Source organism: Rhopalosiphum padi, chromosome 1 (genome assembly GCF_020882245.1).
Source record: "Rhopalosiphum padi isolate XX-2018 chromosome 1, ASM2088224v1, whole genome shotgun sequence".
NCBI lineage: Eukaryota > Metazoa > Arthropoda > Insecta > Hemiptera > Aphididae > Rhopalosiphum > Rhopalosiphum padi.
In genome coordinates this window covers 27,936,910-27,952,807 of record NC_083597.1, presented here as the reverse complement: position 1 = coordinate 27,952,807, position 15,898 = coordinate 27,936,910, and the positions used below count along the sequence as shown (strand labels likewise).

Sequence of the window (15,898 nt, the reverse complement as noted above, 5' to 3'; positions counted from 1 at the left end):
TAGCCCCCTACAAATTCAATCAAATATCTGCCTATGTTGATATAATATTTTCCGAAAATATTGCATTCATTATATTATTAGTATTATTATAAGTGCCTACCTAATATATATTTTAACCGTATTATATCAACTCAAAATGTAATAACATATTTTTCTGTAAAAACCATAAAACAGTGAAAATAGGTGTATATAGTAATGTAAATAATATCATAAAATATATCAAAATCATCATAACGAATATAACTATATGAATATAAACTTAAAATGTATATGAACAAAATTGTACTTGTGTATTTTTAATATATTTATACTGATACAAGAACAGCTTGTGTGATGGAATATCGTATTACATTTTCAAGAATTTGGACCCTGCACTCTGCAGTACCTTGTTATAAACATTATAGAATTAACATTTGGTGAAAATTTCAAGTATTTGCTGTTATTTATTCTTTTTTTTGATATACAACAAAATATCAATAATTGTTTGTGAAGAAATATAAGTTATTACTTATTTTACGGGTAAATATCAAATGTCGTAAAAATTTGAACTTGAAATGCTCATAAAAAATTAATTTGGATTCCTGGTAAACAATTTTTTTGACACAAAAAAAAAACACATCATTCTAAAATCAATACATTCATTGCTTCGCTCAGAATCTAACAAACTTTCAAACTTAAATATTTTCGGTGTTGCTAAACAACACTTGCCAATACACTTTTAAGTGTTTTCAAATGATACACTTATATACTTATTACACTTATTACAATTATTCTGCTAATCCTGATCTTATTTTTTCGTAACTGTTATACCACACGCAATAAAGTTGTACTTTACGACGTATCGCGTTCATGATGTATAAAATAATTCAATTTTAAAAACCGTAATGAATAACCGACATAATTCTCAATAAACGATATGAAGTATGAACTATAGACTATTAGAATAAATGATATCAAAAATGTCCGTGACTGAACGAGAAAACAATGAACGAATACCGTCAATAAATGTCGTCACCAAGCTATGAAAAGCATTTTTAAGTATATGTTTCGTCAATCAGTCATGTAATCAACTTGATTATTTTATTACTCATTTTAACAATATTTTGTTATTCTACTTGAAATGTTTAGTGAAAAACATAATGTTAACACCAATTATTGAATTTTAATTTTGTAACAATTAGCCGTGCAAAACACTTTATCAGTATACCGTAACGCTAAATTCAAAAACGATTTCTAAACCGGCAAGCATGGCATCCCTAGACAATACTCACTGCGCATACAATGTCGAATACGCATACCGCAGTAACCTCAAACCAGTCAAACACTCAAACTGCATTATCGCCAGTTAAAAATCAGGAAATTACTATAATGATTTTTTTATTTTATTGTTATTTAAAGACATTATTATGAAAAAGTGCATACATAATAATTGATATAGGTATATTATGTATTTATTTTTACGTTTAATCTAATTGTATAGATTAATATACCGAGTGTATCTCATATTGCAGTCATTCGGGTGGTTTTTTTAATGGTTCTGGTTCGATTTTATGGAATTTAAAAAAAAAATCACCATGCAATCTTACCAACAGCGAAATCAATTATTTTTTTTTAAATGGTAACAATTAGAATAGAATTTATTTTTCTAAAAATGATTAAATTATCAATTTTGGTCCGCTTATAAGTACTTGTATATTATAATACTTGTATACGTCTTGATTATTTCGTCGATATCGGCAAGCAAACACTACTCCGAGCCATCTACATATATATATATACTACGCTTGACACCATTGGCATCGTCTGTGATTGGTTCGTCAAATAAAGATAGTACTTTTTTTATTGATAATATAGTTACACCACGTTTTAAACGACACGTCCATTTTTTTATTCGTAAAACCACCAGCCTTGTTACTCGCATAAAAAGCTATGTACCGTAACCAAATCATTTGTTTTTGGTTAGCGCGAATGATCGATTTGAAATAATTCATATTTGATTAAACAAATGTGCACACGTTGTAACATATTGCAACCGGGGGTTGATCGACGTTAAACGTCCTTTACAGCGTTTAGCGAATGATCGGCCTCGGTAGTTCATGTATCACATAATAATATATTAGCCGAGGACCCTAACGCACTACATAAATATTAAATATGTATAGAATACAATATTGAGTTAATTCGTTACGTTTATGAGAAATATATAATATGTAGGACGTAGCTGGTATATCAAAAAAATTTTTTAAATAATGTCAGTGTTGAGTTTAATGTAAAAAGTATGATATTATTATTTATTATGAATGTAAAAGCACTTTCTCATTAAATTTATATTTCAACAAAAAATTCCTTTTCTTGAGTCTAATAATTCTTTTAACTCTAAAATTGAAAACATTTTATAGAATCGACTTATATAATTGTAATTGCATATACGTGCCTAATGGAGTTATTACCTTATTGATAAGTAATAAAACAAAAATATTTATTTATAAAACTACTATTAAAAATTCTGTTTTGTTACTCACCATTTAAATTGTATGAAAAAAAAAACCACTCAATATAATTAACTGTGTAATCTATACAAATTAATAGTTTGAGAAAAAAATATAATTTTTATAATCAAGTTATTATTCGTATGAATACCACTATAAAGAGTAGTACTAACTTATTTATTGTAAAAAAGGTTTTTTATTTGAAATTTTAATTTAATTTTTTTCTTTGTAAATTACTATACTTCGGTACTTTTAAAACTTTATTTCATATTTAAAATATTTAGGACCCAAGAATACAAACTTTTAAATTGATCTGTTATAAGATTTAAACTCTTGTCTTATTGTCTTTGTATTACACAATTATCAGTAAATCACTTATGTAATTAATACACATTTTAGTTAAATGCTTTCAAATATTTAATCATGATAATGTTTTTGCATTACCTATATAAAAATAAGTATAAACAATTTAAAAATGATACGCATTATAACTTTAGAATATATGAAGATTATTTAAATGAGTAACTCGTAATCTTATATGATTATCCGTGATTGGTGTATCTATAAAGACAATACAGAAATATATATGTTATAATTAAGTAATATAAATCAATAAATATTAAAAAAAATAAAAAGAATAATAAACTTTTTTTTTAATTTAGTATAGAAAATAATAGTTAAAATCGTAATTTAATATGACATTAATTTTTAGACTAGTAAATAAATAAATAACACGTGCCATCATCGAGAGGTTTCTTTAGCTAAGCAATCGTGTATGTACAATCATTTAAATTAGCACTTCAACTTATTTATACCTGTACGCGCAAATTTTGTGTGTAAAATAAATTTAAAAAATAAATTAAATATGATACGTACTAATATTATATTTAAGAATAATTCATTTATATAAAACCTCATTTATCATAATATTTATGTTTCAAAACACATTTTTAATTATTAAAATATTAATTGTATTATGATACATTGTATGACTATTATAAGTATTCCATAATAAAAAAAAATGTAATAGCTTAATATAGAATAATGTAATAGTGCTTTTATTTTCTAACTTAAAAACTGTAAAGAAAAAAAAATATATTATCAAATAACTGAACAATACAATGAATAATTTATAAATATTGAATTGTAATAAACATAATTTGAGAGAATTCGTTTAAATATCGAATTTCGTCAAAATTTAAACTTAAAAGTTAACACGTTTTAAAAAAATTAATTTTGCTTTGCGTTAATTATTATTAAAAAAATAAAAATAATAATAACTAACTTTAACATTTAGGAATCTCGCTAGTATACGATTTTTGTTTCCATTACTTTTTTTTTTCTATGATTCGTTTTCCTGTAAATCCATTACTTATATTATTTTTTATACTTTTTTAGACTTAAAGAACGCAATTAGTGTTAAAACGAGTATTTCCAATCATATTTATTTCGATTTTACAGCCGTACAATTCCTTTCCAACGTCAACTGCAATATTTTATAACTATAGATACCTTTTACGTGATAAAAATGGTCTATATAGTTTTCACGTTGAATCGTAATAAATGGTCATACTTGTTGATTTTTTCCGTTAAACTCTATTCTATTATTCGCACTTCTGTAGATGTCGTTTGAAAACATTTAAGTTACAGCTTTTGTGTTATTTTCATTTTAAAAATAAATATAATATGTATACTTCTCGTTACCACTATCGACTTCAGAACATTATAACTCAGCTTGAATATCCCAAGAGTAAGATTTTAAATAACTTTATAAATAACATAACAAGTGTGTTAAGTATAATATAAAAAAAATATATAGATTGTTCAGGTGTAAAAAAACATTATTCTCAGAAACTCAAAGAATTGGATAACTTTTGTAAAGTACCTTTTTAAGTGAACACCTTTTATCTTTTGAAATATACTTTTTTATTCTGGTGGTTTAGGTAACGATGTTATAATTTAGCAAACCAAAGTAACAAAAAATTATCTTTATCCAGTATTTCAATCGGGTATAAATGTAAATAAATATACATTTAAAGTAAACAGTATATTTTTAAAAGAAAAACATCCTATTATTTATCTATTATTTTTATGTATGCTACTAAAAGGTCAGAATATAATTATAAAACTAGGTAGGTACAATTATAATTTATAATTATTGTGGTAGTAAAAAATATATTATTTGCTGAGCAGAAATTCATCATAAAACAAATAGGTACACAAAACACATACAACTAGAATCTATAACAAACATTGTTTTGGATTTACTATTATTTTAAATTATAATGTAATAACAATATAAATAAAAAAAGTAAATAATTAAGGGCGCCCGTTAGGGGGTACAAGGAGGCCGGACATATCACCCACCTAGAAAAATTATTGTTATTATTATTGCTATGAATAATAAATTAATTTCTCTAAAGATAATACCATACATGATGTACATATTCATATTTGTATTTTGTTAATCGATTACGGTCGTATGTCGTAATATTATGTCGATCAATCAGCTACACACACACACACACACACACACACACATATTATATACTATATAAATAAACATATTTATGTGCTATGAAAAAAGTTTTTTTTTATTTTATGATTTTCACCCCCTAGGTTTTGACAAATGGGCGCCCTTGTAGGTAAGTGACTTATAGTGAGTTATAGGTCTGTTAAATTTGAATTAAATGATATATTATTGTATACGAAAAACGATTCTGAGCGGAACCGGTCTATCAGCCTTTGTCACTATAATTTTTTTTCAAAAGTATTACATTTATTATAATATTATTAGCATTTAATTATTATATTAATGTACCTATAATCTATATATACCATATTATATAAACTTATATAACACAACATTTAATAAAATCGTTCTGTAAATAACGTAAAACAGTAAAAATAGATTTATAGTACCTATAAATAAATAATATTTTAAAATAAATCAAACATTTTATTTCGTATAGTAAAATTCATAATAATATAAAGTACATAAAAATTAAAGTTCTCAAGAATAATGTTTTTTAAATGATGGCAAAATAATTAATATATCGTTATTTATTATTTAAATAAGTAATTTCGTTCAAATTGGGACTTAAAATATAAATATAAAATACAAAACAATTGTCGTTATATATTTTTTAGATTTCATGGTTCCAATATGAAACACCTATGAGGAATTTTGTATTCAATTTTCAAAACTTACATACAAAAAGAAAAGATTTTATACATTTTTAACTACAAAAAGGTTTGTAATTTTTTGCAATTTAATCATAATCTAACTTTAAACATTTAAAATAAAAATTGTGGCTTTAGCTTTTTTTTAATTTAAAAATTGCTAACTTATAAGTAGCTTTGTGTTAAATTTTCAAAAAATTTTACCACGTGAATAGTTTAAAATTGGCATTAAAAAAAAATATTAATTAAAAATGTTATTATAAATAGAAAACGATAATATAAATATTTGGTGATAATTTCAAGTATTTATGGTTATTTGTTTATGAGTAACGTAAAATAAAAACAAAATTGGATTTGCCTAAAAATTCTCATATTTCTCTAATGTTTTTTTTGTTTTTTCCGAATTATGAAATTAATTACTGGGAATGTTTAAGTTTGATCTCAAGTACAAACTAGATCTAATTTCATATCTAAAACCACCCCCATAAAAACAAAAAAACATACAACATATAATGTAAAATCAGCATTATAATAGCTGAAACTTAAATATGTTATAATATTTTAACTACTGTTCATAAGTTGTGAGGAATTTATTAACATTAATTTAATCCTTAGATGGTTGTATTGTAGGTATGTTACTACATTATATTTGAAAGTCATTATATTATTCTGAAAACTATTTGGAGTTAAACTGTTTTTGCAGTTTTTTGCGACTTTGAAATGTTACCAGAAATTCAATTTATGTTCAATTTCCGATTGAATAGACATACTACATAGGTGTAGGTCTTAGAGTATTTTAACTATTCTAACCTTATATAATCTCTTGCATGTGTTTTATTCAAAAAAATTAAATAATATTGACTATTTTTTGGTATTCTTGAATTCAAAAGCGAGTTAAATTCTTTTTTATTATAATGTGCATTCAAAAAATAATAATTGGTATAATTGCATAGTTATTTTACATAAGTATGTCAAAACCAGTGTACAATCCAAGTATGTGTTTCAATATAATCATAAATTAAATCAATTAAAACTTGGTGAACTACACGAATTAATTATCGTAAAATATTGTATTAAGTGACTTGGGCTAGATAATAAAACATTATTTTGATCATATGCATATTAAAAGGTAAAGTTTAGGAAAGTCTTAAGATCCAGTTAGTATACCTTTATGTATAACAAGCAACGATAATATATATTCACGTTTAAGTTTTTCAATTACTCCTTATTACTTAATTTATACTAACTTAAAAATCGAATTAAAAATTATGTTAAAAACTAGATTTATATTATCTAATTTTGGTTTATACAAAAAAAAATTGCTCATTAAAAAAACAAAATTTGACAAGATATAAGTACACCTATTAAACAGTTATTATATTATCAAAAATTTGATAATATTTATTTGTGTATTTATAATATAATACTCATATGTTCGGTAACTTTATATGAATATTTATTAATAGCTAGGTCCCGAATTTATATTATCTAAAAAGTATCGAAAAATATTCTTAACAAAAAAATAAAACGAAATATATGCTCTATGACCGAAATAAGTTCCTTAAAAGAATACCTAAGACAATGAAAAATTAAAAAAATAATATTGAAAAACAACAGTTTCACTTATGAAATATTTGTTAAGTAAACTAAATTATGCATGGAGCGCATTGTTATATTATAAGTTCTAAAAAAAAAAAAATCATTTTTTATTTTAATCCTGGTCCTATAATTATTGATAAAAGTTGATGGATTGATGGACTCATAATACATAATAATACATTAATAACTAAATAATATTGTAAACATCTTATAAATTAAAGATTGAAATAAAAATATGCACTCACAAATCATTTTATTTGAGAAGCGTTAAAAATATAATTATTATAGTATTTACGCATTGCCTCAAATAAAAATGAAATTATATTTCTAGACTTCTAGTTAATATTGGCTTTCGTTTGATAATTAAATGTTCAACATTTAATATATATATATCAACACAATGAAACTAATTAACACTTTAAAAATAATTGTGTACTAATGTACCATTAATTATTTTATATCAAAAAAAAAAAAAAAATAATAATTAATAATAATAATAAATAAATAATAATAACAAATCTGTTATCCTACTGAGAAATAAATGATAAATTGAATTGATGGACGTTTTTGTAAATTATTTTGTTCAAGATAGATTATAACAGTAAGTTTTATTGGATAATATTGTTGAACGGGGTTTAGCGTGAGGCATCTACTACTTTACTTAAGTTTTAATTTTTAAATGTTTGGTGTAATAAATGTCAATTAACAATTAGTACTATAAAATTACATGTCTTAAAAATTATATTAAATTAAATAGACGTTTAAAAGTTATTACATTTCAAAATAACATGATGGATAATCATTAAAAACGTTTTCCGAAAACGTAACTGTTTTTTTTTTAACAATACATAAACTGGAACGGGTTATCACTCTTTTTGTACAGTCATTCCAGTAAGACTTGTTCAACTTACTAATCTCAAAGCATGTTAATTTTTTTCTTTTATTTTTTGTTATAAGACAAGGCATTGATTTGGAATAGTATATGAAGTTTTGAGTTTTCATTAAAGTGCTTAGCGTTAATCTGTACAAAAACAAAAGTTTGAGATATTTAATCTCCGTGGCCTTTTATTTTCTGATTCCGTATTTCTCAAACGAACATTCTATGGGGTCACGGTACTTACTGTTTTGCTATATTTGTCTCTCACATGCATGTCCTTACAAAATACGATTGTAGTTTTAGGAATAACAACACGTATAACAAAAATTATAGAAAACAATATAATATGTTTTCCGTAGAAAATAATATTACACATTAAATTAAATTTTGAGAATCTGATATTTAATGGTTTTCTTACAGACATATATTGAAAAAAAAGGTTATAAAATGTATTAAACCATTATTTTATTACTACTCCCATACTTGATGTTTTTGATCTAAAATCATTTTATATTCATGAACGATCTACATAAACAACATACGTTGTTTTGATATGTCACATGTGTGGCACAGGAAAATAATAAATCATTGTGTGATGTCTTCTTGATAAAATGTATTCACATTTTATTACACTGATGAAATCAAATATTAAAATACAAAAATCTTGGTTTCATGCTAAAGTAAATTATAAGATGTTGTGTAACAGTTTAACAATACATCTGTGGTATTGCTTATTAAATTTGATAATAATTTATTGGTTGTTCACTTTATTTATTTTATTGTCAGCAAATGACATTGTATCAAAATAAAAATTATTTGTAACAAGGCAATAATAAATAGTAAAATATATTTTCCGTTCTTTTTTAAATTATCTTAGGTTTAATATTATTTAACTCACCATAGGGCATTTCTATAAAAGACATTTTTTTATTATTTAGAATTTTCTACGAATAAATCAGTTATTAAATTAGCATATAAAAAGCTATTGAATATATATCTGAACGGAGCGATGAATGAATTGGTTTTAGAATCATGGGTGTTTTTTTTTGTCTATTATAACATTTTTAAGCAGTAAACAATTTTTAAATTCGAGAATTTCTAGTGGTAAATCGCATCAAGTTAGTACTTTAAGAAGTCAAAAGTAGAAAATTTCTAATACTTATCATAATAATCAAAGAAAAATAATAAAACAATGAAAAACGAGAATATTTAAACAGACATTAGTTTTTAACAAAATATATTTTGTATTTTTTTTGTAAAAGATTAACTTAAAAATATATTACAATGTTATTCAATGTTGCTCTTACAAAAATTAAAACAATATATAAATTACATAGGTACATCATTTTTCATCATACATTTTTTAATTTTAATTTCCAATACTTGAACAATTAATTCAATGTTTCTTGTAAACACAGGAATTACAAGAATTAAAAAAAATAAGTTTGTAACAGTACCTCATTAGCATTTATGTAGGTATGAGTATTTAAAATAAATATTGATGAAAATGGATATTAAATGTAAAATAACAATTTATTACGATTATATCATTATATATATAACGATTGTAGTAATTTTTCTGTAATTCTGAAATGATTAACCGTAAAAGGACATGACATTTTTGAAAGTTACATAAATTATAATTTTCATACAACGAATTTTTTTTTAACTAGGTAAATTTTTTCTCCTGTTTATAAAATCGAATTACCCCAAAATTTAAAAGTTTTCATGTGCATAATAATATTATTTAGATAATATTTGTTTGACAAGTAGCTACTGGTAACTTCAGAAATGTGTAACATAGTATATTGTTGTATCATTAAATTAAAATAATAATATTTGAATAATATAAATTATTAATATGCTCGATTTTAACGCTACAATTGTCTGTAATTGATATTAACGCTTTACACTAAGTTAGATAAACAAATACTTAAAAAAAAATAAATAATTTTATTTTTGGATATTTATTATAATTGCTAGAAAAAATACTAATGACGGTTTAGAAGTAGATATAGTGTTGATTTTTGTGTTCAGAATCGTATTTTATGAACGGACAATTAATTATCACATATCAATAATATTAACGCAATAATAATAATAATAATATACGCCGTATAATAATACATTACATATTCTATACCTTTTTTTTTTTATACTCTATCACACATTATGATTATGTGCATCAGAGAACTCATATTCATAACATATGGATTCTTCTTAGGTATTTGTAAGTGGATATAGACTGTTACGTTGCCTTACGCAGACTAATAACGTTATTACCTACGCTTGCAGTTCATGGTATCATTCATAAACACTGTTACTCCGGAAAGCCTTTGCTAGTTTGACCAAATTTAACGCATGCATTACTAATGACATTCAAAATCGGTTGAATAGTTCAACAGCGTGGGTTAAGTACAATAACGTGCTAAAGCAGACTAAGCTGTTGTTAACGTTATCCATGTTCAGTATATTCGATGTAGACTGATTATTTTCGTAAATGTAATAAATTATGTGTATATTATAATATTTCAAAACAATGAAATTGTTAAAAAAATACGTTTATTAGGTATATTATAGTTATAGTTATATTAAATATTCATATCGATTTGTAAAAAATGAAAAAAATAATTATTATTTTCCAATATTATATTATTATATTATAATGTTTATTTTTACATTAAATTTTTTAAATATTTAAAATACTAATATAATAACATGATTCAATTTAATTGTTACGAAAAAATAATCACAAGAAAAAAGGAAATTTATACATTTGAAAAAAATGTGAAATGGTGTTAAATAAAATAATATGATGTCAAGTAAAAACAATTCCATTCACATAATGTATAACTTATCGAACGGACGTGTATTTAAAAAAAAAATATTTTTCCTTTGATAAATATTCTATTGGCACCGATGTCTGTTTCACTACTTAAAATAAGACACTTCAAGTTCAATGTATGTATTTGGTAGAGGACATTAATATGAATATGATATTTATGAAAGAAACTCGTAGCGCAATCTATTTGTAAAACTATAATTAATTTTTTAACAATTTTATCGAAATCTAGGAACTAATATTTATATGTATCAATACAATTGTACTTAGGAGATTTTCTTTAACTGTTTTGACATGATAATGTATACACCTTTATTATGTATGAGTATTTTATATATATATATCTATCTAAAATAATATAGCAAATTATTTTTATTTATTATTATTCTGGTAGTAGATTTACCAGAGTAGTTTAAAATGTTTCCCATGAAATTTTATCTAGGTGGTATTTCCATAAATATATATAAAATAGTAATAAAAATTTACAAAATATAATATTGTATAAATAACATAATATCGAAGTATAGGATTTCGAGTAATGGTTTTTAATTTATTCACCAATTTTTAAGAAAATAATTTCTCAATATGACCAATAATTAACGTGGTTAGGGTAACATATTAGGGTACACACGTAATACAAAATTACAGTATCTAGACAAAATAAAATAATAGTTACATGTTTTAATAGAAATTGCAGTTATTTATTATCATTAAATATATACATAATATTAATACTATTATTATTTCATAGATCGTCAAGGGCAGAATGTAGTTGAATGGGCAAATTGATAATGATTATTTTAATCCAGTATTTAATAAAATATAGTTTGTAGTATCACATGTGTTTAACACAGGGAAGTTTTCGAGGCGTATGCCTACATTTAATTTTATGTGTGCACATAACCATATTTTATATTATGAAATTATAACTTTAAATTTAAAAACATGATTTATTTATACTTCTTTCTTGGTTAGGTATTAGGTAAAACTGTTATTAGTGGTAATATATGGATATAGGTATTTAACAAATATGTTATAGCTTACAGTTTTAAAATGACAAAAGAAATTAATATTTGAAAATTATTTATACTCTGTACCTACCTACTAAAGATCGGTGCTTACGATAGTAGAAATATTCCAGAAGTGCTTCATGTAGCAACTTTTTAGATTGGAAATTTTATCTCGTTATAGTACATAAAGTAAAAATGGGTAGTTTTTAAATTTTGAAATAGTTTTTCTTGAGTGCATGTAAATATTACCTAGGTACACATTGAAACAAATAGAAAATTTTACGACATACCGGTTTTAACCATAATCGATTTTGGTCATTTAATGGTATAGTAAACCGCATACCATTCAACCATTCAGAGTCGTTTGTAACAAATAACTTTCAAATGTATTACAATACCACTATCCTGCAACTCCGACTTGAAGAACGCATAACGCACCTGTATTATATTCCTGTATCTTTTTTGATATGTATATTTTTTTTTTAACACACATTGTTTTTTGCTCAATATAGGCGATATACAAACTCTGCGTGAAAACAGTCATACAGGATATTTAAAAAAAAAAATGAATTTTCTCGACTTATAGTATTTTTCGTAGTAATGGTTTTTTAAGTGGTCAGGATATCAGCTTAATCATATCTCAGTTCGAAGCTTACAATACTTTTGTTTTTGTATCATAGAAGATAAATAGTGTTAAATCTGGCAGAATAATAAATCAACACTTGTTTTTCAATAATTAATATTTAAATTAAAAGTTGTTATAGTTTTAACGAAATTCATATTTTTCCTTCCACAAGAATCACTAAGATAAAATGAATATAACGAAAATAGACATATTATATTAATATGTGCATTTATCAAAAGTTGATCTTATGTTTTTTTTTTTAATTTGATTAAAAATGAATAGGATGGGGTATTCTCTCTGAGGATAATCTTTGCCATCTAATTAAAATTTTAAATTATTTAAAATGTAAAATGTAAAATTATATTATTAATCATTTAAATCCGCTGGCCTTTTAAGACATTTTCATTTCCAACAATAAAGCGTAGTAAATAATACATATAGGGATTATAATATAACTTCAATAATTAACAATGCTATGTAATAATTATAACAATAATAATATAAAAAATAAAGTAATAAAATAATAAAATTAGGTATAGTTTAATAACATACTTATAATACTAAAATGTGTAGAATTAAAATATTAACAAAATGTATAAAATTATATTTCAAAAGTCTACAGCTTTATCGTACATAATATCCATTGTGTCATTATTAAAACATTGTTTGAATTTTAAGATACATTAATTAAAAATAGGTGTCTGTCGGCTGATGTACATTTTTTATACTATTTGGTTTATTTCAAATTGTTATTATATATATAAGTTTAGTCAAATGCAGCATTAAGTAATACAACGCAAATAGCAAATGTAATAATATTTGTTCCTTTATCATAATAGGTAATAATTTTTACATGAAAATGTATTCGGATAACGTAGTTTCGATATATTCGTAGTAAATAATATGCGCATATATAAAAATAATATTATTATTCATTTGTATAGGTTAATACCACTGTAACACGCCCTTTTACCTGCGTCGGATTAAGTCGGACATCAATTTTAAAGCACTATTGTCGCAGTGCACCGAAATATGATGATTATCTATACTACACGTCATAATGTGCACATGATACTGCACAGTGCGCACGAATTAACTACTACTGAGAATAATGACGTGAACGCTGATCGTCGAACACGCGTGCTTTTCGGCACTCATGAAGACTGCAGACGGACGAGTCTGTGTTACCCCAAAATACAGTATAAAATTTTTGGACCCCAGAAAATAATTCCTGCCTGGGCCCTCAGGTACTCAGGCCGACCCAGATTGTAACCTGTAGTATGATTAATAAAATATTATAATCGTTAATCGTTCTGTATTTCTGTAATCGAAAGAAGTAAATGAAAATCGTTATATGCGAAGTGAGCAATATATCGTATTCATGGATCGATGTATAAAATGTCGTTTCTTTTCGTAGACGTGCAATCGTGTGCAGTGAGAAATATCACCAAATTTATTAGTAACTGTATACGCAATATCATGTTGGATAGTAAAATCTCAGTAACACCGAAAGTGGATCAGAGTTTTTATTAAAGAAAGGTAATTAAATAAATTATGGGTATTATATTATAGTAAATAATACCTACTATAAGATCGATGTCTTATATATATACGATACCAACATAATTATTTACGGCCTCGTAAATATTAATAATATTACCACTAAAGTATAGATTTTGAAGCGCTAAACACAATAAAAAAAAGCAGTTAATAAAAACCCATTGAGTATTTGAGTTCTAAAAATACTTAAAAAAAAAATGAGTTTTTGAATTTTACTTATTTTTATTTATGAATAAAGTAATTGTTCATTCATTAATTTATTATAAAACGATACAAAAGTAATTTATTACAATAAAATAGATTCATATTAACAAGACTGCTAAAATAAAATAAATATTTTAGTGATATCTAAGTTTATTAAAATTGATTAAATATCTAAAAAGCATTGAACAAAAACATTAAATCCAAATTACTTGAACCATATTAATAGCTAATAAAAATTCTTTTGTAATAAATTAGTATAATGAAAAAGTAAACCTCATCAAAATTCCTGGATAACTAATTATCAGAGTACATTTTTGAAATTGCATCGCGTAAACAGCTCGTAGTGGTATAAGATTTTGAAATACTATGAATACTTCGTGTTAATTTGACTAGAACTACCACTATAAATGCCGTAAATGAGTATTCAATAATCGAAATACGACGATTTTCAACAGTACAATTAAATATAAATGCGTATTATTAGAGAATCCGAGATATTTTACCATCAGAGATTAACCCACGTTTGGCAGTCATATTTAGACCGTAAATTAAACTGATTAAGAATTAATATATTATTGTCTATCTCATCATGAGTGCAACTGCAACTACAACTATCATTGGTCTGAATGTATCCGGGCACAAAAGTATTATTCCTCTTTGCGCTGTATAAATAGCGACATAGCAATACAATAATTGGATTACTTTAAAACACTTAATTTAAAATTTAATTATTTCAGTAATTCGGTGAAACGCCTTGTCAAATAAACATAACTTAATCGGTCTTAGTTTTATTGTTTTAATTTAAAGAATATTAATTATTGTACACTTAGAAATCTTCACATACACGTATATTACTGCAGTTTTCTGTACACAATTATATATTTATAATATGTTAAGTTCATTATACAACTGCCGTTTTACACCTTTCTATAGTAAGATTAGTACATTGGTATTGATTTATAAGTATTATTATGTAGGGCTAGGATTTTAATGTCCACAAAATCAATAAATATGCCAAAAGAAAAATGGCTTAAAAATCTAAAAAAATCACTATAATATATAATTATTTATACAAATTTGATTCAATATAATATGTTTTTCGATTAAAAGGTTAAAACAATAATATTAAAAAATATATTTTTTTCTTTTTGATAGTTATATCCAACTATAAATAATAATATTTAATTAAGTATTGCCTTCTGGTAAACTATTCTAAAATGTCAATGAAAATAAAATAATGTTCATTAATTAATTAAACTAACCAAAAATCCACACAAATAAAGTACAATGCACATACTACTTATATGATGTAATGGTTTTATTTAACATTAAACTTGAGTAAAATCGTGTTACAAAAATAAATTGTAGTATTGCTGATCAATGATACGATATCGCATCAAAAGCTCACCCCTAATGTTAACCATTATGTTATTTTTAATCAAATAAAAATATTAAATGAATTAGTTTATAGAAGAGTTAACATGTTTTAAAAAAATGTTTTAAAATTAG

At 24.0% G+C, this 15,898-nt stretch overlaps 1 long non-coding RNA gene across 1 annotated transcript in view; it reads left to right on the top strand.

The window, feature by feature from the left end:
- LOC132921627 (uncharacterized) overlaps nucleotides 1-13,923 on the top strand; it is a 33,676-nt gene extending 19,753 nt beyond the window's left edge. Inside the window, exons 2-3 of the long non-coding RNA XR_009660920.1 lie at nucleotides 5,640-5,742; nucleotides 13,570-13,923. This is a non-coding gene — a long non-coding RNA (uncharacterized LOC132921627). The remainder of the gene's footprint in view (nucleotides 1-5,639; nucleotides 5,743-13,569) is intronic.
- Nucleotides 13,924-15,898: the final 1,975 nt, after the last annotated feature.